The sequence below is a fragment of the Scyliorhinus torazame genome, chromosome 1 (assembly GCF_047496885.1).
Source record: "Scyliorhinus torazame isolate Kashiwa2021f chromosome 1, sScyTor2.1, whole genome shotgun sequence".
Classification (NCBI taxonomy): Eukaryota; Metazoa; Chordata; class Chondrichthyes; order Carcharhiniformes; family Scyliorhinidae; genus Scyliorhinus; species Scyliorhinus torazame.
The window spans coordinates 255,088,054-255,113,554 of NC_092707.1; the positions used below are offsets into that span (position 1 = coordinate 255,088,054).

The window sequence follows — 25,501 nt, forward strand, 5'->3', positions numbered from 1 at the left end:
GAGTGTCTGGGGAAGGGGAGGTTGAGTGTCTGGGGAAGGGGAGATTGAGTGTCTGGGGAAGGAGAGATTGAGTGTCTGGGGAAGGAGAGATTGAGTGTCTGGGGAAGGGGAGGTTGAGCATCTGGGGAACGGAAGTTGAGTGGCTGGGGAAGGGTGATTGAGTGTCTGGGGAAGGGGAGGTTGAGTGTCTGGGGAAGGGGAGGTTGAATGTCTGGGGAAGGGGAGATTGAATGTCTGGGGAAGTCGGGGAGAATGTCTGTGGAATGCAGGGGCGAGTGTCTGGGGAAGCGCGGGAGAGTCTGGGGACGGGGAGAGCGTCTGGTGAAGGGGAACAAGAGTGTCTGGTGTAGGCAGCGCAAAGTGTCTGGGGTAGGCAGGGAAGAATGTCTGGGGAAGTAGGGAGAGGGTCTGGGGTAGGCAGAGGAGAGTATTTCGGGAAGGGGAGGGAGAGTGTCGGGGGAAGGGGAGAGAGAGTCTCTGGGGAAGGAGAGTAGAGTCTCCGGGGGAAGGGAGTGAGAGTGTCTGGAGAAAGGGAAGGTTAGTGACTGGGGATGGGGATGCTGAATGCCTGGATAAGGCAGGCGAGCATGTCTGGGGAAGGGGGAAGGTGAGTGCCTGCAGAAGGTGAGGGAGACTGTCTGGGGAAGGTGAGAGGGTATGTCTGGTGAAGGGCAGGTTGAGTGTCTGGGGAAGGGGACGTTGGGTGTTGGGGATGGGCGGTTGAGTGTCTTTGAAATGGGAGGTTGAGTGTTGGGGAAGGGGAGGTTGAGTGTTGGGGATGGGGAGGTTGAGTGTTGGGGAAGGGAGGTTAAGTGTTGGGAAAGGGGAGGTTGAGTGTTGGGGAAGTGGCCGTTCAGTGTTCGGGATGGGGTGATTGTGTGTTGGGGAAGGGAAGGTTGAGTGTTGGGAAATGGGAGGTTGAGTGTTGGGGAAGGGGAGGTTGAGTGTTGGGGAAGGAGAGATTGAGTGTCTGGGGAAGGAGAGATTGAGTGTCTGGGGAAGGGGAGGTTGAGTGCCTGCGGAAGGGGAGGTTGAGCATCTGGGGAACGGGAGATTGAGTGTCTGGGGAAGTGGAGGTTGAGCATCTGGGGAACGGGAAGTTGAGTGGCTGAGGAAGGGGAGATTGAGTGTCTGGGGAAGGGGAGGTTGAGTGTCTGGGGAAGGGGAGGTTGAATGTCTGGGGAAGTGGGGGAGAATGTCTGAGGAATGCAGGGGCGAGTGTCTGGGGAAGCGCGGGAGTCTGGGGACGGGGAGAGCGTCTGGTGAAGGGGAACAAGAGTGTCTGGTGTAGGCAGCGCAAAGTGTCTGGGGTAGGCAGGGGAGAATGTCTGGGGATGTAGGGAGAGGTTCTGGGGTAGGCAGAGGAGAGTATTTCGGGAAGGGGAGAGAGAGTGTCGGGGAATGGAGAGAAAGTCTCTGGGGAAGGAGAGTAGAGTCTCTGGGGGAGGGGAGTGAGAGTGTCTGGAGAAAGGGAAGGTTAGTGACTGGGGAAGGGGATGCTGAATGCCTGGGTATGGCAGGCGAGCATGTCTGGGGTAGGGGGAAGGTGAGTGTCTGCGGAAGGTGAGGGAGACTGTCTGAGGAAGGTGAGGGGATATGTCTGGTGAAGGGCAGGTTGAGTGTCTGGGGAAGGGGAGGTTGAGTGTCTGGTGAAGGGGAGATTGAATGTCTGGGGAAGTGGGGGAGAATGTCTGAGGAATGCAGGGTCGAGTGTCTGGGGAAGGGACAGAGAATCTTTGGGGGATGGGAGGGAGAGTATCTGGGGAAGGGGATGGTGAATGTCATGTAGGGGAGGGAGCGTGTCCGGAGAAGGGGAGGGAGACTGTCCAGGGAAGGGGAGGGGAAAGTCTGGGAAAGCCGGAGGAGAGTGTCTCGGGACGTGCAGGTTGAGTGTCTGGGGAAGGAGATATTGAGTGTCTGGGGAAGGTGAGATTGAGTGCCTGGGGAAGGGGAGATTGAGTGTCTGGGGAAGGGGATGTTGAGTGTCTGGGGAAAGGGAGGTTGAGCATCTGGGGAACGGGAGGTTGAGTGGCTGGGGAAGGGGAGATTGAGTGTCTGGGGAAGGGGAGATTGAGTGTCTGGGGAAGGGGAGGTTGAATGTCTGGGGAAGGGGAGATTGAATGTCTGAGGAAGTGGAGGAGACTGTCTGAGGAATGCAGGGGCGAGTGTCTGGGGAAGCGCGGGAGAGTCTGGGGACGGGGAGAGCGTCTGGTGAAGGTGAACAAGAGTGTCTGGTGTAGGCAGCATAAAGTGTCTGGGGTAGGCAGGGGAGAATGTGTGGGGATGTAGGGAGAGGGTCTGGGGTAGACAGAGGAGAGTATTTCGGGAAGGGGAGGGAGAGTGTCGGGGAAGGGGAGAGAGAGTCTCTGGGGAAGGAGAGTCGAGTCTCTGGGGGAGGAGAGTGAGAGTGTCTGGAGAAAGGGATGGTTAGTGACTGGGGAAGGGGATGCTGAATGCCTGGGTAAGGCAGGCGAGCATGTCTGGGGTAGGGAGAAGGTGAGTGTCTGCGGAAGGTGAGGGAGACTGTCTGAGGAATGTGAGGGGGTATGTTTTGTGAAGGGCAGGTTGAGTGTCTAGGGAAGGGGAGGTTGAGTGTCTGGTGAAGGGGAGGTTGAGTGTCTGGGGAAGGGGGTGTTGAGCATCTGGGGAATGGGAGGTTCAGTGGCTGGGAAAGGGGAGATTGAGTGTCTGGGGAAGGGGAGGTTGAGTGTATGGGGAAGGGGAGATTGAGTGTCTGGGAAAGGAGAGATTGAGTGTCTGGGGAAGGAGAGATTGAGTGTCTGGGGAAGGAGAGGTCGAGTGTCTGGGAAAGGGGAGGTTGAGTGTCTGGGGAAGGGGAGATTGAGTGTCTGGGGAAGGGGAGGTTGAGTGTCTGGCGAAGGGGAGGTTGCGAACTGGGGAAGGGGAGATTGAGTGCCTGGGGAAGGGGAGATTGAGTGTCTGGGGAAGGGGGGTTTGAGTGTCTGGGAAAGGGGAGATTGAGTGTCTGGGGAAGGGTGAAGTTGCGGAACTGGGGAAGGGGAGGTTGAGTGTCTGGGGAAGGGGAGATTGAATGTCTGGGGAAGTGGGGGAGAATGTCTGAGGATTGCAGGGGCGAGTGTTTGGGGAAAGGGACAGAGAGTCTTTGGGGGATGAGAGGGAGAGTATCTGGGGAAGGGGAGGGTGAATGTCATGTTGGGGAGGGAGCGTGTCCGGAGAAGGGGAGGGAGACTGTCCAGGGACGGGGACGGGAAAGTCTGGGAAAGCCGGAGTAGATTGTCTCGGGACGTGCAGGTTGAGTGTCTGGGGAAGGGGAGGTTGCGTGTCTGGGGAAGGGGAGGTTGAGCATCTGAGGAATGGGAGGTTCAGTGGCTGGAGAAGGGGAGATTGAGTGTCTGGGGAAGGGGAGGTTGAGTGTCTGGGGAAGGGGAGATTGAGTGTCTGGGAAAGGGGAGATTGAGTGTCTGGGGAAGGAGAGATTGAGTGTCTGGGGAAGGAGAGATTGAGTGTCTGGGGAAGGGGAGGTTGAGCATCTGGGGAACGGGAGATTGAGTGTCTGTGGAAGGGGAGGTTGAGCATCTGGGGAACGGAAGTTGAGTGGCTGGGGAAGGGTGATTGAGTGTCTGGGGAAGGGGAGGTTGAGTGTCTGGGGAAGGGGAGGTTGAATGTCTGGGGAAGGGGAGATTGAATGTCTGGGGAAGTCGGGGAGAATGTCTGTGGAATTGCTTGGGCGAGTGTCTGGTGAAGCGCGGGAGAGTCTGGGGACGGGGAGAGCGTCTGGTGAAGGGGAACAAGAGTGTCTGGTGTAGGCAGCGCAAAGTGTCTGGGGTAGGCAGGGAAGAATGTCTGGGGAAGTAGGGAGAGGGTCTGGGGTAGGCAGAGGAGAGTATTTCGGGAAGGGGAGGGATAGTGTCGAGGGAAAGGGAGAGAGAGTCTCTGGGGAAGGAGAGTAGAGTCTCTGGGGGAAGGGAGTGAGAGTGTCTGGAGAAAGGGAAGGTTAGTGACTGGGGATGGGGATGCTGAATGCCTGGATAAGGCAGGCGAGCATGTCTGGGGAAGGGGGAAGGTGAGTGTCTGCAGAAGGTGAGGGAGACTGTCTGGGGAAGGTGAGAGGGTATGTCTGGTGAAGGGCAGGTTGAGTGTCTGGGGAAGGGGACGTTCGGTATTGGGGATGGGCGGTTGAGTGTCTTTGAAATGGGAGGTTGAGTGTTGGGGACGGGGAGGTCAAGTGTTGGGAAAGGGGAGGTTGAGTGTTGGGGAAGTGGCCGTTCAGTGTTGGGGATGGGGTGATTGTGTGTTGGGGAAGGGAAGGTTGAGTGTTGGGAAATGGGAGGTTGAGTGTTGGGGAAGGGGAGGTTGAGTGTTGGGGAAGGAGAGATTGAGTGTTTGGGGAAGGAGAGATTGAGTGTCTGGGGAAGGGGAGGTTGAGTGTCTGGGGAAGGGGAGGTTGAGCATCTGGGGAACGGGAAGTTGAGTGGCTGAGGAAGGGGAGATTGAGTGTCTGGGGAAGGGGAGGTTGAGTGTCTGGGGAAGGGGAGGTTGAATGTCTGGGGAAGTGGGGGAGAATGTCTGATGAATGCAGGGGCGAGTGTCTGGGGAAGCGCGGGAGTCTGGGGACAGGGAGAGCGTCTGGTGAAGGGGTACAAGAGTGTCTGGTGTAGGCAGCGCAAAGTGTCTGGGGTAGGCAGGGGAGAATGTCTGGGGATGTAGGGAGAGGGTCTGCGGTAGGCAGAGGAGAGTATTTCGGGAAGGGGAGGGTGAGTGTCGGGGAATGGGAGAGAGAGTCTCTGGGGAAGGAGAGTAGAGTCTCTGGGCGAGGGGAGTGAGAGTGTCTGGAGAAAGGGAAGGTTAGTGACTGGGGAAGGGGATGCTGAATGCCTGGGTATGGCAGGCGAGCATGTCTGGGGTAGGGGGAAGGTGAGTGTCTGCGGAAGGTGAGTGAGACTGTCTGAGGAAGGTGAGGGGATATGTCTGGTGAAGGTAGGTTGAGTGTCTGGGGAAGGGGAGATTGAGTGTCTGGTGAATGGGAGATTGAATGTCTGGGGAAGTGGGGGAGAATGTCTGAGGAATGCAGGGGCGAGTGTCTGGGGAAGGGACAGAGAGTCTTTGGGGGATGGGAGGGAGAGTATCTGGGGAAGGGGAGGGTGAATGTCATGTTGGGGAGGGAGCGTGTCCGGAGAAGGGGAGGGAGACTGTCCAGGGACGGGGACGGGAAAGTCTGGGAAAGCCGGAGTAGATTGTCTCGGGACGTGCAGGTTGAGTGTCTGGGGAAGGGGAGGTTGCGTGTCTGGGGAAGGGGAGGTTGAGCATCTGGGGAATGGGAGGTTCAGTGGCTGGGGAAGGGGAGGTTGAGTGTCTGGGAAAGGGGAGATTGAGTGTCTGGGAAAGGGGAGATTGAGTGTCTGGGGAAGGAGAGATTGAGTGTCTGGGGAAGGAGAGATTGAGTGTCTGGGGAAGGGGAGGTTGAGCTTCTGGGGAACGGGAGATTGAGTGCTTGTGGAAGAGGAGGTTGAGCATCTGGGGAACGGAAGTTGAGTGGCTGGGGAAGGGTGATTGAGTGTCTGGGGAAGGGAAGGTTGAGTGTCTGGGGAAGGGGAGGTTGAATGTCTGGGGAAGGAGAGATTGAATGTCTGGGGAAGTCGGGGAGAATGTCTGTGGAATGCAGGGGCGAGTGTCTGGGGAAGCGCGGGAGAGTCTGGGGACGGGGAGAGCGCCTGGTGAAGGGGAACAAGAGTGTCTGGTGTAGGCAGCGCAAAGTGTCTGGGGTAGGCAGGGAAGAATGTCTGGGGAAGTAGGGAGAGGGTCTGGGGTAGGCATTGGAGAGTATTTCGGGAAGGGGATGGAGAGTGTCGGGGGAAGGGGAGAGAGAGTCTCTGAGGAAGGAGAGTAGAGTCTCTGGGGGAAGGGAGTGAGAGTGTCTGGAGAAAGGGAAGGTTAGTGACTGGGGGTGGGGATGCTGAATGCCTGGATAAGGCAGGCGAGCATGTCTGGGGAAGGGAGAAGGTGAGTGTCTGCAGAAGGTGAGGGAGAATGTCTGGTTATGTAGGGAGAGGGTCTGGGGTAGGCAGAGGAGAGTATTTCGGGAAGGGGAGGGAGAGTGTCGGGGAAGGGGAGAGAGAGTCTCTGGGGAAGGAGAGTAGAGACTCTGGGGGAGGGGAGTGAGAGTGTCTGGAGAAAGGGAAAGGGAGATTGAGTGTCTGGGGAAGGGGGAAGTTGCGGAACTGGGGAAGGGGAGGTTGAGTGTCTGGGGAAGGGGAGATTGAGTGTCTGGGGAAGGGGAGGTTGAGTGTCTGTGGAAGGGGAGGTTGAATGTCTGGGGAAGGGGAGATTGAATGTCTGGGGAAGTGGGGGAGAATGTCTGAGGAATGCAGGGGCGAGTGTCTGGGGAAAGGGACAGAGAGTCTTTGGGGGATGAGAGGGAGAGTATCTGGGGAAGGGGAGGGTGAATGTCATGTTGGGGAGGGAGCGTGTCCGGAGAAGGGGAGGGAGACTGTCCAGGGACGGGGACGGGAAAGTCTCGGAAAGCCGGAGTAGATTGTCTCGGGACGTGCAGGTTGAGTGTCTGGGGAAGGGGAGGTTGCGTGTCTGGGGAAGGGGAGGTTGAGCATCTGGGGAATGGGAGGTTCAGTGGCTGGAGAAGGGGAGATTGAGTGTCTGGGGAAGGGGAGGTTGAGTGTCTGGGGAAGGAGAGATTGAGTGTCTGGGGAAGGTGAGATTGAGTGCCTGGGGAAGGGGAGATTGAGTGTCTGGGGAAGGGGAGGTTGAGTGTCTGGGGAAAGGGAGGTTGAGAATCTGGGGAACGGGAGGTTGAGTGGCTGGGGAAGGGGAGATTGAGTGTCTGGGGAAGGGGAGGTTGAATGTCTGGGGAAGGGGAGATTGAATGTCTGAGGAAGTGGGGGAGACTGTCTGAGGAATGCAGGGGCGAGTGTCTGGGGAAGCGCGGGAGAGTCTGGGGACGGGGAGAGCGTCTGGTGAAGGTGAACAAGAGTGTCTGGTGTAGGCAGCACAAAGTGTCTGGGGTAGGCAGGGGAGAATGTGTGGGGATGTAGGGAGAGGGTCTGGGGTAGACAGAGGAGAGTATTTCGGGAAGGGGAGGGAGAGTGTCGGGGAAGGGGAGAGAGAGTCTCTGGGGAAGGAGAGTAGAGTCTCTGGGGGAGGGGAGTGAGAGTGTCTGGAGAAAGGGATGGTTAGTGACTGGGGAAGGGGATGCTGAATGCCTGGGTAAGGCAGGCGAGCATGTCTGGGGTAGGGAGAAGGTGAGTGTCTGCGGAAGGTGAGGGAGACTGTCTGAGGAATGTGAGGGGGTATGTTTTGTGAAGGGCAGGTTGAGTGTCTAGGGAAGGGGAGGTTGAGTGTCTGGTGAAGGGGAGGTTGAGTGTCTGGGGAAGGGGGTGTTGAGCATCTGGGGAATGGGAGGTTCAGTGGCTGGGAAAGGGGAGATTGAGTGTCTGGGGAAGGGGAGGTTGAGTGTCTGGGGAAGGGGAGATTGAGTGTCTGGGAAAGGGGAGATTGAGTGTCTGGGAAAGGAGAGATTGAGTGTCTGGGGAAGGAGAAATTGAGTGTCTGGGGAAGGAGAGATTGAGTGTCTGGGGAAGGAGAGGTCGAGTGTCTGGGAAAGGGGAGGTTGAGTGTCTGGGGAAGGGGAGATTGAGTGTCTGGGGAAGGGGAGGTTGAGTGTCTGGCGAAGGGGAGGTTGCGAACTGGGGAAGGGGAGATTGAGTGCCTGGGGAAGGGGAGATTGAGTGTCTGGGGAAGGGGGGTTTGAGTGTCTGGGGAAGGGGAGATTGAGTGTCTGGGGAAGGGGGAAGTTGCGCAACTGGGGAAGGGGAGGTTGAGTGTCTGGGGAAGGGGAGATTGAATGTCTGGGGAAGTGGGGGAGAATGTCTGAGGATTGCAGGGGCGAGTGTTTGGGGAAAGGGACAGAGAGTCTTTGGGGGATGAGAGGGAGAGTATCTGGGGAAGGGGAGGGTGAATGTCATGTTGGGGAGGGAGCGTGTCCGGAGAAGGGGAGGGAGACTGTCCAGGGACGGGGACGGGAAAGTCTGGGAAAGCCGGAGTAGATTGTCTCGGGACGTGCAGGTTGAGTGTCTGGGGAAGGGGAGGTTGCGTGTCTGGGGAAGGGGAGGTTGAGCATCTGAGGAATGGGAGGTTCAGTGGCTGGAGAAGGGGAGATTGAGTGTCTGGGGAAGGGGAGGTTGAGTGTCTGGGGATGGGGAGATTGAGTGTCTGGGAAAGGGGAGATTGAGTGTCTGGGGAAGGAGAGATTGAGTGTCTGGGGAAGGAGAGATTGAGTGTCTGGGGAAGGGGAGGTTGAGCATCTGGGGAACGGGAGATTGAGTGTCTGTGGAAGGGGAGGTTGAGCATCTGGGGAACGGAAGTTGAGTGGCTGGGGAAGGGTGATTGAGTGTCTGGGGAAGGGGAGGTTGAGTGTCTGGGGAAGGGGAGGTTGAATGTCTGGGGAAGGGGAGATTGAATGTCTGGGGAAGTCGGGGAGAATGTCTGTGGAATTGCTTGGGCGAGTGTCTGGTGAAGCGCGGGAGAGTCTGGGGACGGGGAGAGCGTCTGGTGAAGGGGAACAAGAGTGTCTGGTGTAGGCAGTGCAAAGTGTCTGGGGTAGGCAGGGAAGAATGTCTGGGGAAGTAGGGAGAGGGTCTGGGGTAGGCAGAGGAGAGTATTTCGGGAAGGGGAGGGATAGTGTCGAGGGAAAGGGAGAGAGAGTCTCTGGGGAAGGAGAGTAGAGTCTCTGGGGGAAGGGAGTGAGAGTGTCTGGAGAAAGGGAAGGTTAGTGACTGGGGATGGGGATGCTGAATGCCTGGATAAGGCAGGCGAGCATGTCTGGGGAAGGGGGAAGGTGAGTGTCTGCAGAAGGTGAGGGAGACTGTCTGGGGAAGGTGAGAGGGTATGTCTGGTGAAGGGCAGGTTGAGTGTCTGGGGAAGGGGACGTTCGGTATTGGGGATGGGCGGTTGAGTGTCTTTGAAATGGGAGGTTGAGTGTTGGGGAAGGGGAGGTCAAGTGTTGGGAAAGGGGAGGTTGAGTGTTGGGGAAGTGGCCGTTCAGTGTTGGGGATGGGGTGATTGTGTGTTGGGGAAGGGAAGGTTGAGTGTTGGGAAATGGGAGGTTGAGTGTTGGGGAAGGGGAGGTTGAGTGTTGGGGAAGGAGAGATTGAGTGTCTGGGGAAGGAGAGATTGAGTGTCTGGGGAAGGGGAGGTTGAGTGTCTGCGGAAGGGGAGGTTGAGCATCTGGGGAACGGGAGATTGAGTGTCTGGGGAAGGGGAGGTTGAGCATCTGGGGAACGGGAAGTTGAGTGGCTGAGGAAGGGGAGATTGAGTGTCTGGGGAAGGGGAGGTTGAGTGTCTGGGGAAGGGGAGGTTGAATGTCTGGGGAAGTGGGGGAGAATGTCTGATGAATGCAGGGGCGAGTGTCTGGGGAAGCGCGGGAGTCTGGGGACAGGGAGAGCGTCTGGTGAAGGGGTACAAGAGTGTCTGGTGTAGGCAGCGCAAAGTGTCTGCGGTAGGCAGGGGAGAATGTCTGGGGATGTAGGGAGAGGGTCTGCGGTAGTCAGAGGAGAGTATTTCGGGAAGGGGAGGGTGAGTGTCGGGGAATGGGAGAGAGAGTCTCTGGGGAAGGAGAGTAGAGTCTCTGGGCGAGGGGAGTGAGAGTGTCTGGAGAAAGGGAAGGTTAGTGACTGGGGAAGGGGATGCTGAATGCCTGGGTATGGCAGGCGAGCATGTCTGGGGTAGGGGGAAGGTGAGTGTCTGCGGAAGGTGAGTGAGACTGTCTGAGGAAGGTGAGGGGATATGTCTGGTGAAGGTAGGTTGAGTGTCTGGGGAAGGGGAGATTGAGTGTCTGGTGAATGGGAGATTGAATGTCTGGGGAAGTGAGGGAGAATGTCTGAGGAATGCAGGGGCGAGTGTCTGGGGAAGGGACAGAGAGTCTTTGGGGGATGGGAGGGAGAGTATCTGGGGAAGGGGAGGGTGAATGTCATGTTGGGGAGGGAGCGTGTCCGGAGAAGGGGAGGGAGACTGTCCAGGGACGGGGACGGGAAAGTCTGGGAAAGCCGGAGTAGATTGTCTCGGGACGTGCAGGTTGAGTGTCTGGGGAAGGGGAGGTTGCGTGTCTGGGGAAGGGGAGGTTGAGCATCTGGGGAATGGGAGGTTCAGTGGCTGGAGAAGGGGAGATTGAGTGTCTGGGGAAGGGGAGTTTGAGTGTCTGGGAAAGGGGAGATTGAGTGTCTGGGAAAGGGGAGATTGAGTGTCTGGGGAAGGAGAGATTGAGTGTCTGGGGAAGGAGAGATTGAATGTCTGGGGAAGGGGAGGTTGAGCTTCTGGGGAACGGGAGATTGAGTGCTTGTGGAAGGGGAGGTTGAGCATCTGGGGAACGGAAGTTGAGTGGCTGGGGAAGGGTGATTGAGTGTCTGGGGAAGGGAAGGTTGAGTGTCTGGGGAAGGGGAGGTTGAATGTCTGGGGAAGGAGAGATTGAATGTCTGGGGAAGTCGGGGAGAATGTCTGTGGAATGCAGGGGCGAGTGTCTGGGGAAGCGCGGGAGAGTCTGGGGACGGGGAGAGCGCCTGGTGAAGGGGAACAAGAGTGTCTGGTGTAGGCAGCGCAAAGTGTCTGGGGTAGGCAGGGAAGAATGTCTGGGGAAGTAGGGAGAGGGTCTGGGGTAGGCATTGGAGAGTATTTCGGGAAGGGGATGGAGAGTGTCGGGGGAAGGGGAGAGAGAGTCTCTGAGGAAGGAGAGTAGAGTCTCTGGGGGAAGGGAGTGAGAGTGTCTGGAGAAAGGGAAGGTTAGTGACTGGGGGTGGGGATGCTGAATGCCTGGATAAGGCAGGCGAGCATGTCTGGGGAAGGGAGAAGGTGAGTGTCTGCAGAAGGTGAGGGAGAATGTCTGGTTATGTAGGGAGAGGGTCTGGGGTAGGCAGAGGAGAGTATTTCGGGAAGGGGAGGGAGAGTGTCGGGGAAGGGGAGAGAGAGTCTCTGGGGAAGGAGAGTAGAGACTCTGGGGGAGGGGAGTGAGAGTGTCTGGAGAAAGGGAAAGGGAGATTGAGTGTCTGGGGAAGGGGGAAGTTGCGGAACTGGGGAAGGGGAGGTTGAGTGTCTGGGGAAGGGGAGATTGAGTGTCTGGGGAAGGGGAGGTTGAGTGTCTGTGGAAGGGGAGGTTGAATGTCTGGGGAAGGGGAGATTGAATGTCTGGGGAAGTGGGGGAGAATGTCTGAGGAATGCAGGGGCGAGTGTCTGGGGAAAGGGATAGAGAGTCTTTGGGGGATGAGAGGGAGAGTATCTGGGGAAGGGGAGGGTGAATGTCATGTTGGGGAGGGAGCGTGTCCGGAGAAGGGGAGGGAGACTGTCCAGGGACGGGGACGGGAAAGTCTCGGAAAGCCGGAGTAGATTGTCTCGGGACGTGCAGGTTGAGTGTCTGGGGAAGGGGAGGTTGCGTGTCTGGGGAAGGGGAGGTTGAGCATCTGGGGAATGGGAGGTTCAGTGGCTGGAGAAGGGGAGATTGAGTGTCTGGGGAAGGGGAGGTTGAGTGCCTGGGGAAGGGGAGATTGAGTGTCTGGGAAAGGGGAGATTGAGTGTCTGGGGAAGGAGAGATTGAGTGTCTGGGGAAGGAGAGATTGAATGTCTGGGGAAGGGGAGTTTGAGCATCTGGGGAACGGGAGGTTGAGTGTCTGTGGAAGGGGAGGTTGAGCATCTGGGGAACGGAAGTTGAGTGGCTGGGGAAGGGTGATTGAGTGTCTGGGGAAGGGGAGGTTGAGTGTCTGGGGAAGGGGAGGTTGAATGTCTGGGGAAGGGGAGATTGAATGTCTGGGGAAGTCGGGGAGAATGTCTGTGGAATGCAGGGGCGAGTGTCTGGGGAAGCGCGGGAGAGTCTGGGGACGGGGAGAACGTCTGGTGAAGGGGAACAAGAGTGTCTGGTGTAGGCAGCGCAAAGTGTCTGGGGTAGGCAGGGAAGAATGTCTGGGGAAGTAGGGAGAGGGTCTGGGGTAGGCAGAGGAGAGTATTTCGGGAAGGGGAGGGAGAGTGTCGGGGGAATGGGAGAGAGAGTCTCTGGGGAAGGAGAGTAGAGTCTTTGGGGGAAGGGAGTGAGAGTGTCTGGAGAAAGGGAATGTTAGTGACTGGGGATGGGGATGCTGAATGCCTGGATAAGGCAGGCGAGCATGTCTGGGGAAGGGGGAAGGTGAGTGTCTGCAGAAGGTGAGGGAGACTGTCTGGGGAAGGTGAGAGGGTATGTCTGGTGAAGGGCAGGTTGAGTGTCTGGGGAAGGGGACGTTGGGTATTGGGGATGGGCGGTTGAGTGTCTTTGAAATGGGAGGTTGAGTGTTGGGGAAGGGGAGGTTGAGTGTTGGGGATGGGGAGGTTGAGTGTTGGGGAAGGGGAGGTTAAGTGTTGGGAAAGGGGAGGTTGAGTGTTGGGGAAGTGGCCGTTTAGTGTTGGGGATGGGGTGATTGTGTGTTGGGGAAGGGAAGGTTGAGTGTTGGGAAATGGGAGGTTGAGTGTTGGGGAAGGAGATATTGAGTGTCTGGGGAAGGGGACGTTGAGTGTCTGGGGAAGGGAAGGTTGAGTGTCTGGGGAAGGAGAGATTGAGTGTCTGTGGAAGGTGAGATTGAGTGTCTGGGGAAGGGGAGATTGAGTGTCTGGGGAAGGGGAGGTTGAGTATCTGGGGAACGGGAGGTTGAGTGGCTAGGGAAGGGGAGATTGAGTGTCTGGGGAAGGGGAGGTTGAATGTCTGGGGAAGGGGAGATTGAATGTCTGGGGAAGTGGGGGAGAATGTCTGCGGAATGCAGGGGCGAGTGTCTGGGGAAGCGCGGGAGAGTCTGGGGACGGGGAGAGCATCTGGTAAAGGGGAACAAGTGTCTGGGGTAGGCAGGGGAGAATGTCTGGTTTTGTAGGGAGAGGGCCTGGGGTAGGCAGAGGAGAATATTTCGGGAAGGGGAGGGAGAGTGTCGGGGAAGGGGAGAGAGAGTCTCTGGGGAAGGAGAGTAGAGTCTCTGGGGGAGGGGAGTGAGAGTGTCTGGAGAAAGGGAAGGGGAGATTGAGTGTCTGGGGAAGGGGGAAGTTGCGGAACTGGGGAAGGGGAGGTTGAGTGTCTGGGGAAGGGGAGATTGAGTGTCTGGGTAAGGGGAGATTGAGTGTCTGGGGAAGGGGAGGTTGAGTGTCTGGGGAAGGGGAGATTGAATGTCTGGGGAAGTGGGGGAGAATGTCTGAGGAATGCAGGGGCGAGTGACTGGGGAAGGGACAGAAAGTCTTTGGGGGATGGGAGGGAGAGTATCTGGGGAAGGGGAGGGTGAATGTCATGTAGGGGAGGGAGCGTGTCCGGAGAAGGGGAGGGAGACTGTCCAGGGAACGGGAGGGGAAAGTCTGGGAAAGCCGGAGGAGAGTGTCTCGGGACGTGCAGGTTGAGTGTCTGGGGAAGGGGAGGTTGAGAATCTGGGGAATGGGAGGTTCAGTGGCTGGGTAGGGGAGATTTCGTGTCTGGGGAAGGGGAGGTTGAGTGTCTGGGGAAGGGGAGGTTGAGTGTATGGGGAAGGGGAGATTGAGTGTCTGGGAAAGGGGAGATTGAGTGTCTGGGGAAGGAGAGATTGAGTGTCTGGGGAAGGAGAGATTGAGTGTCTGGGGAAAGGGACGTTGAGTGTCTGGGGAAGGGAAGGTTGAGTGTCTGTGGAAGGAGAGATTGAGTGTCTGGGGAAGGGGACGTTGGGTGTCGGGGATGGGCGGTTGAGTGTCTTTGAAATGGGAGGTTGAGTGTTGGGGAAGGGGAGGTTGAGTGTTGGGGATGGGGAGGTTGAGTGTTGGGGAAGGGGAGGTTAAGTGTTGGGAAAGGGGAGGTTGAGTGTTGGGGAAGTGGCCGTTCAGTGTTCGGGATGGGGTGATTGTGTGTTGGGGAAGGGAAGGTTGAGTGTTGGGAAATGGGAGGTTGAGTGTTGGGGAAGGGGAGGTTGAGTGTTGGGGAAGGAGAGATTGAGTGTCGGGGGAAGGAGAGATTGAGTGTCTGGGGAAGGGGAGGTTGAGTGTCTGCGGAAGGGGAGGTTGAGCATCTGGGGAACGGGAGATTGAGTGTCTGGGGAAGGGGAGGTTGAATGTCTGGGGAAGTGGGGGAGAATGTCTGAGGAATGCAGGGGCGATTGTCTGGGGAAGCGCGGGTGTCTGGGGACGGGGAGAGCGTCTGGTGAAGGGGAACAAGAGTGTCTGGTGTAGGCAGCGCAAAGTGTCTGGGGTAGGCAGGGGAGAATGTCTGGGGATGTTGGGAGAGGGTCTGGGGTAGGCAGAGGAGAGTATTTCGGGAAGGGGAGGGAGAGTGTCGGGGAATGGGAGAGAGAGTCTCTGGGGAAGGAGAGTAGAGTCTCTGGGGGAGGGGAGTGAGAGTGTCTGGAGAAAGGGAAGGTTAGTGACTGGGGAAGGGGATGCTGAATGCCTGGGTATGGCAGGCGAGCATGTCTGGGGTAGGGGGAAGGTGAGTGTCTGCGGAAGGTGAGGGAGACTGTCTGAGGAAGGTGAGGGGATATGTCTGGTGAAGGGCAGGTTGAGTGTCTGTGGAAGGGGAGGTTGAGTGTCTGGTGAAGGGGAGATTGAATGTCTGGGGAAGTGGGGGAGAATGTCTGAGGAATGCAGGGACGAGTGTCTGGGGAAGGGACAGAGAGTCTTTGGGGGATGGGAGGGAGAGTATCTGGGGAAGGGGAGGGTGAATGTCATGTAGGGGAGGGAGCGTGTCCGGAGAAGGGGAGGGAGACTGTCCAGGGAAGGGGAGGGGAAAGTCTGGGAAAGCCGGAGTAGATTGTCTCGGGACGTGCAGGTTGAGTGTCTGGGGAAGGGGAGGTTGAGCATCTGGGGAATGGGAGGTTCAGTGGCTGGGGAAGGGGAGATTTAATGTCTGGGGAAGGGGAGGTTGAGTGTCTGGGGAAGGGGAGATTGAGTGTTTGGGAAAGGGGAGATTGAGTGTCTGGGGAAGGAGAGATTGAGTGTCTGGGGAAGGAGAGATTGAGTGTCTGGGGAAGGGGAGGTTGAGTGTCTGGGGAAGGGAAGGTTGAGTGTCTGGGGAAGGAGAGATTGAGTGTCTGGGGAAGGTGAGATTTAGTGTCTGGGGAAGGGGAGATTGAGTGTCTGGGGAAGGGGAGGTTGAGCATCTGGGGAACGGGAGGTTGAGTGGCTAGGGAAGGGGAGATTGAGTGTCTGGGGAAGGGGAGGTTGAATGTCTGGGGAAGGGGAGATTGAATGTCTGGGGAAGTGGGGGAGAATGTCTGAGGAATGCAGGGGCGAGTGTCTGGGGAAGCGCAGGAGTCTGGGGACGGGGAGAGCGTCTGGTGAAGGGGAACAAGTGCCTGGGGTAGGCAGGGAAGAATGTCTGGTTATGTAGGGAGAGGGTCTGGGGTAGGCAGAGGAGAGTATTTCGGGAAGGGGAGGGAGAGTGTCGGGGAAGGGGAGAGAGAGTCTCTGGGGAAGGAGAGTAGAGTCTCTGGGGGAGGGGAGTGTGAGTGTCTGGAGAAAGGGAAGGTTAGTGACTGGGGAAGGGGATGCTGAATGCCTGGGTAAGGCAGGCGAGCATGTCTGGGGTAGGGGGAAGGTGAGTGTCTGCGGAAGGTGAGGGAGACTGTCTGAGGAAGGTGAGGGGGTATGTCTGGTGAAGGGCAGGTTGAATGTCTGGGGAAGGGGAGGTGGAGTGTCTGGTGAAGGGGAGGTTGAGTGTCTGGGGAAGGTGATGTTGAGCATCTGGGGAATGGGAGGTTCAGTGGCTGGGGAAGGGGAGATTGAGTGTCTGGGGAAGGGGAGGTTGAGTGTCTGGGGAAGGGGAGATTGAGTGTCTGGGAAAGGGGAGATTGGGTGTCTGGGAAAGGAGAGATTGAGTGTCTGGGGAAGGAGAGATTGAGTGTCTGGGGAAGGGGAGGTTGAGTGTCTGGGGAAGGGGAGGTTGAGTGTCTGGGGAAGGGGAGATTGAGTGTCTGGGGAAGGGGAGGTTGAGTGTCTGGGGAAGGGGAGGTTGAGTGTCTGGGGAAGGGGATATTGAGTGTCTGGGGAAGGGGAGGTTGAGTGTCTGGGGAAGGGGATATTGAGTGTCTGGGGAAGGGGATATTGAGTGTCTGGGGAAGGGGAGGTTGAGTGTCTGGGGAAGGAGAGATTGTGTGTCTGGGGAAGGAGAGATTGAGTGTCTGGGGAAGGGGAGGTTGAGTGTCTGGGGAAGGGGAGGTTGAGCATCTGGGGAACGGGAGATTGAGTGTCTGGGGAAGGGGAGGTTGAGCATCTGGGGAACGGGAAGTTGAGTGGCTGGGGAAGGGGAGATTGAGTGTCTGAGGAAGGGGAGGTTGAATGTCTGGGGAAGTGTGGGAGAATGTCTGAGGAATGCAGGGGCGCGTGTCTGGGGAAGCGCGGGAGAGTCTGGGGATGGGGAGAGCGTCTGGTGAAGGGGAACAAGAGTGTCTGGTGTAGGCAGCGCAAAGTGTCTGGGGTAGGCAGGGGAGAATGTCTGGGGAAGTAGGGAGAGGGTCTGGGGTAGGCAGAGGAGAGTATTTCGGGAAGGGGAGGGAGAGTGTCGGGGAAGGGGAGAGAGAATCTCTGGGGAAGGAGAGTAGAGTCTCTGGGGGAGGGGAGTGAGAGTGTCTGGAGAAAGGGGAGGTTCGTGACTTGGGAAGGGGATGCTGAATGCCTGGGTAAGGCAGGCGAGCATGTCTCTGGAAGGGGAAGGTGAGTGTCTGCAGAAGGTGAGGGAGACTGTCTGGGGAAGGTGAGAGGGTATGTCTGGTGAAGGGCAGGTTGAGTGTCTGGGGAAGGGGAGGTTGGGTGTTGGGGATGGGCGGTTGAGTGTCTTTGAAATGGGAGGTTCAGTGTTGGGGAAGGAGAGGTTGAGAGCTGGGGAAGGGGAGGCTGAGTGTTGGGGATGGGGAGGTTGAGTGTTGGGGAAGGGGAGGTTAAGTGTTGGGAAAGGGGAGGTTGAGTGTTGGGAAAGGGGAGGTTGAGTGTTGGGGAAGGGGAGGTTAAGTGTTGGGGAAGGGGAGGTTGAGTGTTGGGAAAGTGGCGGTTGAGTGTTGGGGAAGGACAGGTTGAGTGTTGGGGAAGAGGAGGTTGAGTGTTGGGGAAGGGGAGGTTGAGTGTTGGGGAAGGGTAGGTCGAGTGTTTGGGAAAGGGGAGATTGAGTGTCTGGGGAAGGAGAGATTGAGTGTCTGGGGAAGGAGAGATTGAGTGTCTGTGGAAGGGGAGGTTGAGTGTCTGGGGAAGGGAAGGTTGAGTGTCTGGGGAAGGAGAGATTGAGTGTCTGGGGAAGGTGAGATTTAGTGTCTGGGGAAGGGGAGATTGAGTGTCTGGGGAAGGGGAGGTTGAGCATCTGGGGAACGGGAGGTTGAGTGGCTAGGGAAGGGGAGATTGAGTGTCTGGGGAAGGGGAGGTTGAATGTCTGGGGAAGGGGAGATTGAATGTCTGGGGAAGTGGGGGAGAATGTCTGAGGAATGCAGGGGCGAGTGTCTGGGGAAGCGCAGGAGTCTGGGGACGGGGAGAGCGTCTGGTGAAGGGGAACAAGTGCCTGGGGTAGGCAGGGAAGAATGTCTGGTTATGTAGGGAGAGGGTCTGGGGTAGGCAGAGGAGAGTATTTCGGGAAGGGGAGGGAGAGTGTCGGGGAAGGGGAGAGAGAGTCTCTGGGGAAGGAGAGTAGAGTCTCTGGGGGAGGGGAGTGTGAGTGTCTGGAGAAAGGGAAGGTTAGTGACTGGGGAAGGGGATGCTGAATGCCTGGGTAAGGCAGGCGAGCATGTCTGGGGTAGGGGGAAGGTGAGTGTCTGCGGAAGGTGAGGGAGACTGTCTGAGGAAGGTGAGGGGGTATGTCTGGTGAAGGGCAGGTTGAATGTCTGGGGAAGGGGAGGTTGAGTGTCTGGTGAAGGGGAGGTTGAGTGTCTGGGGAAGGGGATGTTGAGCATCTGGGGAATGGGAGGTTCAGTGGCTGGGGAAGGGGAGATTGAGTGTCTGGGGAAGGGGAGGTTGAGTGTCTGGGGAAGGGGAGATTGAGTGTCTGGGAAAGGGGAGATTGGGTGTCTGGGAAAGGAGAGATTGAGTGTCTGGGGAAGGAGAGATTGAGTGTCTGGGGAAGGGGAGGTTGAGTGTCTGGGGAAGGGGAGGTTGAGTGTCTGGGGAAGGGGAGATTGAGTGTCTGGGGAAGGGGAGGTTGAGTGTCTGGGGAAGGGGAGGTTGAGTGTCTGGGGAAGGGGATATTGAGTGTCTGGGGAAGGGGAGGTTGAGTGTCTGGGGAAGGGGATATTGAGTGTCTGGGGAAGGGGAGGTTGAGTGTCTGGGGAAGGAGAGATTGTGTGTCTGGGGAAGGAGAGATTGAGTGTCTGGGGAAGGGAAGGTTGAGTGTCTGGGGAAGGGGAGGTTGAGCATCTGGGGAACGGGAGATTGAGTGTCTGGGGAAGGGGAGGTTGAGCATCTGGGGAACGGGAAGTTGAGTGGCTGGGGAAGGGGAGATTGAGTGTCTGAGGAAGGGGAGGTTGAATGTCTGGGGAAGTGTGGGAGAATGTCTGAGGAATGCAGGGGCGCGTGTCTGGGGAAGCGCGGGAGAGTCTGGGGATGGGGAGAGCGTCTGGTGAAGGGGAACAAGAGTGTCTGGTGTAGGCAGCGCAAAGTGTCTGGGGTAGGCAGGGGAGAATGTCTGGGGAAGTAGGGAGAGGGTCTGGGGTAGGCAGAGGAGAGTATTTCGGGAAGGGGAGGGAGAGTGTCGGGGAAGGGGAGAGAGAATCTCTGGGGAAGGAGAGTAGAGTCTCTGGGGGAGGGGAGTGAGAGTGTCTGGAGAAAGGGGAGGTTCGTGACTTGGGAAGGGGATGCTGAATGCCTGGGTAAGGCAGGCGAGCATGTCTCTGGAAGGGGAAGGTGAGTGTCTGCAGAAGGTGAGGGAGACTGTCTGGGGAAGGTGAGAGGGTATGCCTGGTGAAGGGCAGGTTGAGTGTCTGGGGAAGGGGAGGTTGGGTGTTGGGGATGGGCGGTTGAGTGTCTTTGAAATGGGAGGTTCAGTGTTGGGGAAGGAGAGGTTGAGAGCTGGGGAAGGGGAGGCTGAGTGTTGGGGATGGGGAGGTTGAGTGTTGGGGAAGGGGAGGTTAAGTGTTGGGAAAGGGGAGGTTGAGTGTTGGGAAAGGGGAGGTTGAGTGTTGGGGAAGGGGAGGTTAAGTGTTGGGGAAGGGGAGGTTGAGTGTTGGGAAAGTGGCGGTTGAGTGTTGGGGAAGGACAGGTTGAGTGTTGGGGAAGAGGAGGTTGAGTGTTGGGGAAGTGGAGGTTGAGTGTTGGGGAAGGGGAGGTCGAGTGTTGGGGAAGTGGCGGTTCAGTGTTGGGGATGGGGAGGTTGAGTGTTGGGGAAGGGGAGGTTGGGTGTTGGGGAAGAGGAGGTTGAGTGTTGGGGAAGGAAAGGTTGAGTGTCTGGGGAAGGAGAGGTTGAGTGTCTGGGGAAGGAGAGGATAACTGTTGGGGAAGGGGAGGTTGAGTGTCTGGGGAAGGGGAGGTTGTGTGTCGGGATGGTGAGGTTGAGTGTTGGGGAAGGGGAGGTTGAGTGTTCAGTCATGCACATGGGTGATTATAGGTTGATCACTACGTTGATACTGAGGGCGAAGTGAATCTACAGATCTTTTGATTGGACTTTGATGAAGGCCCACATTCCGGACCTATAAACATTGAAGCAAATGGGAGCAAGATGGAGTCCAGGAGACTTCCAAACAGTGCAAGTGAACATATATTTACAAGTGCCAAAACTTATATATGTTTATTATACGTCTGTGTGCCTTCAAATCCTCTTAATCTTTTGTTGTCCACCTCTACATTGTGCTGTCGCGTCGGGAAGCTTAAGTGCGACGGCATGTTGGCATAGTGGTTAGCATTGCTGCCTCACAGTTCCAGGGTCCCAGGTTCAATTCCTGCCTCGGGTGACTGTGTGGAGTTTGCATTTTCTCCCTGTTATGGGCCAGGGTTTAAAGAATGCCAAAGTGTATCTTGGAGTTCACCTGACCCACAACCTTTAATAGTTTGTGGTATGGGGAGCACACGGTCGACTCTACAGGTGTGGTACAGCAGAAATGGAAAAGTATTTTTAAAAACAAAACAATGTTTATTCCATGAACTCAAGTTAACCTTTTTAAAACGAACAGTGAATATCTTAGCAACCATTAATTCAAAGATAACCCCCAAAGAATACAACACTAAGTAGTCCTTTAAGCTGTCCTTTTAACATCCAAAAGACTTAACAAGCCTTTAAACAGCAGCACATTGGGTTCACATTCACTATTGAGAACATTTATAATTCTGAATTCCCCAAATTATCTAGAGATAGTCTTTGGATGGCAGAGATCAACAGGACAGCTCTTTGTTTAACTTCAGCTGCAGCTAACTGGAAAACCCAGACACACCCAAGCTTTTTCTCAAAGTGAAACTAAAAAGCAGAACCAGAGCACAGCTCCACCCACACTCTGACATCACTGCAGTAACATGAGCAGCTAACCATTTCTTAAAGCGACATTCTCATGACACCTCCGCCCAAGAAAAAATAAATAAACCATTAACTTCAAGATGGTTTAATTTTTCACCTTTTCACTATCCTTTAAGAAATGCACACAGTAAATATACTTTATAGTTGCAAAAAAACACACGCAAACAGGTATAATAATAGTCCATTTTTTTTCGTTCTTCTTCCTCCAACTGAAATCCTTCATGATCGACAGTATCTTTGAACAAGAAGGATCTGTCCATTTATCTACGCCTTGGCATTTCTCTTTAAAGTCAGATACTTTAGTTCAATCTGATCACAGAATCCCTTGTAATTCTCCAACACAGGAGCATTGGTTATCACAACTTTCAGGCAGTCAAATGCCTGTTGAAAGTCCGCTGTCCATTGAAATTTTCGACATTTCTTCAGCAAGTCCCTCAGTGGAACAATCACGCTACAAAGCTTTTGCACAAATGTTCGATGAAATCCCCTCATGCCTAGAAATCGCATTATTTCCCTTTTGTCTTGAGGGTATCGAAAACTCCTCAAGGAAAGTGACTTGGGCTTTCCAAATTCACTTTTGGCTAGGTTTATCACCAAACCCGCCTCCTGAAGTCGATCAAATAACTCTATCAGATGTTTTAAATGTTCTGTCCATGTCTGGCTGAAAATTACCAGATCGTCGATGTATACCGCACAATTGGGTAATCCTGAAACAACGTTGTTAGGTAATCGTTGAAATATGGCTGGGGCGTTTTTCACGCCAAATGGCATAACTTTGAATTGGTATATACCATCTGGAGTCACACAAGCTGAAATCTCCTTCGCCCTTTCGGATAAAGGTACCTGCCACTAACCTTCAAGTAAATTCAATTTGGAAATAAAAGCGGACTGTCCAACTTTCTCCATGCAATCCCCCAAACGTGGGATAGGATAAGAGTCCGTTCTTGTAACTGCATTAACCTTTCTATAGTCCACACACAATCTTTGGGTACCATCTGGTTTAGGTACAATCACTATGGGTGAGCTCCATTGGCTGCAACCCACTTTAATTATACCATTTTTAAGCATACTCTCAATCTCTTTGTTAACCTGTGCCAATTTTAAAGGGTTAAGTCTGTATGGATGTTGTTTCGTTGCAACAGCATTTCCCACATCTACATCATGTATAGCCATTTAGTACTTCCCAATTTATCTCCACAAACTTGCCCATATGATATCAATAATCAATTTCAGGTCAGTTTGTTTTTCCTCTGGAAGATAACTCAACAATTTATCCTAAACATCCTCGTTTTCCAATTTAATTTGAGGTATGTCAAATTTACAGTCATCTGGATTTGGTTCGTCAGAATCATTAAAGCCTCCTCCTTTTTCTCTCCTCTTTCAAAGTACCTTTTAAGCATATTCACATGACACACTCGGTGAGTCTTCCTTCTATCTGGTGTTTTTACTACATAATTCACCTCACTTAATTTCCTTTCAATCTGATAAGGTCACAAAACCTAGCTTTTAAAGGCTCACCTGCCACTGGTAACAACACTAAAACTTTATCTCCACTGGCAAAACTATGACCTTTGGATTTATTGTCCGCGACCCGTTTCATCACATTTTGTGCAACTTTCAAATGTTGTCTAGCCAATTCACCTGCTCTATTTAATCGTTCCCTAAAATTTGACACGTAATCCAATAATGTAATTTCCGATTTCTCACCCACCAATTTTTCCTTAATCAATTTAAGTGGTCCTCTTACCTCATGACAAAAAATTAGTTCAAAAGGACTAAATTTGGTTGACTCATTAGGTGCATCCCTAATTGCAAACAGTACGAATGGAATTCCTTTATCCCAATCCTCTGGATAATCTTGACAATAAGCCTTCAACATTGTCTTTAATGTCTGATGCCACCTTTCTAATGCTCCCTGCGATTCTGGATGGTATGCAGTTGATTTAAATTGTTTTATTCCTAATCTATCCATAACTTCTTTGAATAACTTTGAGGTAAAATTTGATCCTTGATCCGATTGTATTTCTGTGGGTAGTCCATATCTAGTGAAGAATTGAAGTAACTCCTCCACAATCATTTTAGCTGTAATATTACGTACTGGAATGGCCTCTAGAAACCTAGTTGACGCATCCATTATAGTGAAAAGATATTGATTCCCACTTTTTGTTCTAGGAAGCGGTCCTACGCAATCAATTAGGACCCTTGTAAAAGGTTCCTTAAATGCTGGAATGGGTATTAAGGGTGCTGGTTTTATCACTGCTTGAGGTTTCCCTATCACTTGACATGTGTGGCATGATTGACAAAATTTAACTACACCTTTATGTAGTCCAGGCCAATAAAAATGTTTCTGGATTTTAGCTTGAGTTTTCCTTATCCCCAAATGACCTCCCACTGGTACCTCATGTGCAATTCGCAACACCTCCTTTCTATACCGTACCAGCAATACTACTTGATGAACATCTGCCCATTTTTCATTCACCTGCATATGTAAAGGTCTCCATTTTCTCATCAAGACTTCACTTTTACAGTAATAACACTCTGGTATACACTCAGATTCCTCTTCCGTATATGCTTTCTGATACATCCGTTTTATTTTTATATCTTTCTGTTGTAACTCCGCCAATTTTCCTGAACAACAAATATCCGCCTCATCCTCCACCTGTTCTTGTTCTTTTTCAACCATCTGACCAAAAATAGTTTCTGATAATTGCACTTCAACTTTATCCTCACTGTTTGATTTCTCCTCTTGTCTTAACCTGTGACTTTGCGACCTTGTTACTACACAATCCGGAAAAATCCCAGGATATTCATCCTTCAACACTTCAGTTGTCTGATTTTCCACTGGCTTATCAACCCTAGTAAGCATCACTCCCACTTGCGATCCAGCTATATCATTACCCAAGATAAACAGTATTCCTGGACAAGATAGCTTCTCTATTACTCCTACTACCACTTCACCATTCTTCACTGGATTTTCCAACCTTACCTTATATCATGGAACGCTACTCCTCTCACCCTGAATTCCACATATTACCACCTTTTCTGGCAATATTCATCCCAACCTACATAATTCCTCATCTCTTACCATTAAAGATTGACTAGCTCCTGTATCGCATAAAATTGTTACTTCTTTACCTGCTCCTCCTGATACACATGAGTAAACTTTACCCACACAAGTAAATTCTTTAAAGAGATCTGGCACCTTCTAATCAATCACCTCTTGAACAGTCTGTACAATCTTTTGCACCTCCTTTGCTTCCCTTGGGCTTTCCTTTACCACTCTAACAAACCCCACTGTCTTATCCTGTTTTACCACATCAACCTTCCCAGTGCTTTTCTTCTGCCACCAACACTGTGACTTTACATGGCCTAGTTTATTACAGTGAAAACATTTGAAACTTTTCCTTTCTTTTCCACCCTCCTGGATTTTTAAAAAAATCTGAGGTATACTCTCCTTATTATCTCCCATCAGATCACCTTTATCTTTACCACTTGAGTATTTCTCATGTCCCCAGTTTCTATCCCTCACAGGCTGAAACTGATGTCAGAAACCAAGCTTTGATTTATGAACTAATTCATAATCATCTGCCATTTCTGCTGCTAAGCTCGCAGTTTTAATGCTCTGCTCTTTCACATGAGTTCTCACTACATCAGGAATTGAATTTTTAAGCTCCTCCAAAAGTATAATTTCTCTGAGAGATTCATATGTTTGGTCTATTTTCAAAGCCCTTATCCACCTATCAAAATTACTCTGTTTGAGCCTTTCAAACTCCATGTATGTGTGACCAAATTCTTTCCTTAAATTTCTAAACCTTTGTTTGTAAGCTTCAGGCACTAGTTAATATGCACCTAAGATGGATTTTTTCCCCTCCTCATTCGCCCCAGATACTTCCTCCGGTAGTGATGCAAATACTTCACTAGCCCTACCTACCAGCTTTGTTTGAATCAGTAATACCCACATGTCCTGTGGCCATTTCATTTGTTTAGCTACCTTCTCAAATGAAATGAAAAAGGCTTCTACCTCCTTCTCGTCAAACCTTGGCAATGCTTGGACATATTTACATAGATCCCCACCAGGCCTTCGACTATGACGCTCTTTCTCACTATCCTCATCACTATCATCCAACTGTACGTTTCCCTTTACATCTGCCAATTTTAACTGACTGTCATGTTTCATGACCATTTTCTGAAGTTCAAACTCTCTCTTTATCTTTTTCCCTGATCTGTATCTCCGTTTCTTTTTCTTTTTGTTCTGCTGGGCTATTCTTTCTTTTCTACTTTCTTCTCTCTACTTTTCTTTGTCCTCTCTATCTCTCTCTCTTTCTTTTTCCCCTATTTCGTATTCAAGCTGCTTTAATTCTTTCTCATGTTCCATTTGTTTAATTTGTAACTGAATTTTTGCCATTTCCAATGAGTCAAACTGTATCTCAGGCAACTTTAAATGCTTAACCACCGCCGTAATTACCTAATCTTTTCGCATTTTGTCAGGTAATGTTAACTGCAATGTTTTTGCCACACCTAACAGTCTGATTTTAGTCTCTGCCCGTAAGGTACTGCGTGTGACCGTCTCCACCCCCCAAAGCTTCTGAGCCTTCGAAAGAGCCATTGTCCACAACACACACCCCACTTAAACTAAAATACCACACCTGAAAAGCAACCACAATATGCTCACCCCTCACTGTCTTTAAGTTCACTAAGCCAATCCAATAAATAGACTTTTAACTCCCTCGAGCCCCCAATTGTTATGGGTCAGGGTTTAGAGAACCCCAGAGTGTATCATGGAGTTCACCTGACCCACAACTTTTAATAGATTGTGGTATGGTGAGCACACATTCCACTCTACAGGTGTGGTACAGCAGAAATGGAAAAGTATTTTTTAAAACAAAACAATGTTTATTGTATGAACTCAAGTTAACCTTTTTAAAACATACAATGAACATCTTAGCAATCATTAATTCAAAGATAACCCCCAAAGAATAGAACACTAAGTAATCCTTTAAGCTGTCCTTTTAACATCCAAAAGACTTAACAAACCTTTAAACAGGAGCACATTAGGTTCACATTCACTATTGAGAACATTTA

General features: G+C 53.2%; 1 protein-coding gene across 4 annotated transcripts in view; it reads left to right on the forward strand.

Annotated features, from left to right (window-relative positions):
* adgb (androglobin) overlaps nt 1-25,501 on the forward strand; it is a 612,248-nt gene that overhangs the window by 223,929 nt on the left and 362,818 nt on the right. The gene's annotated exons all lie outside the window — the stretch shown is intronic.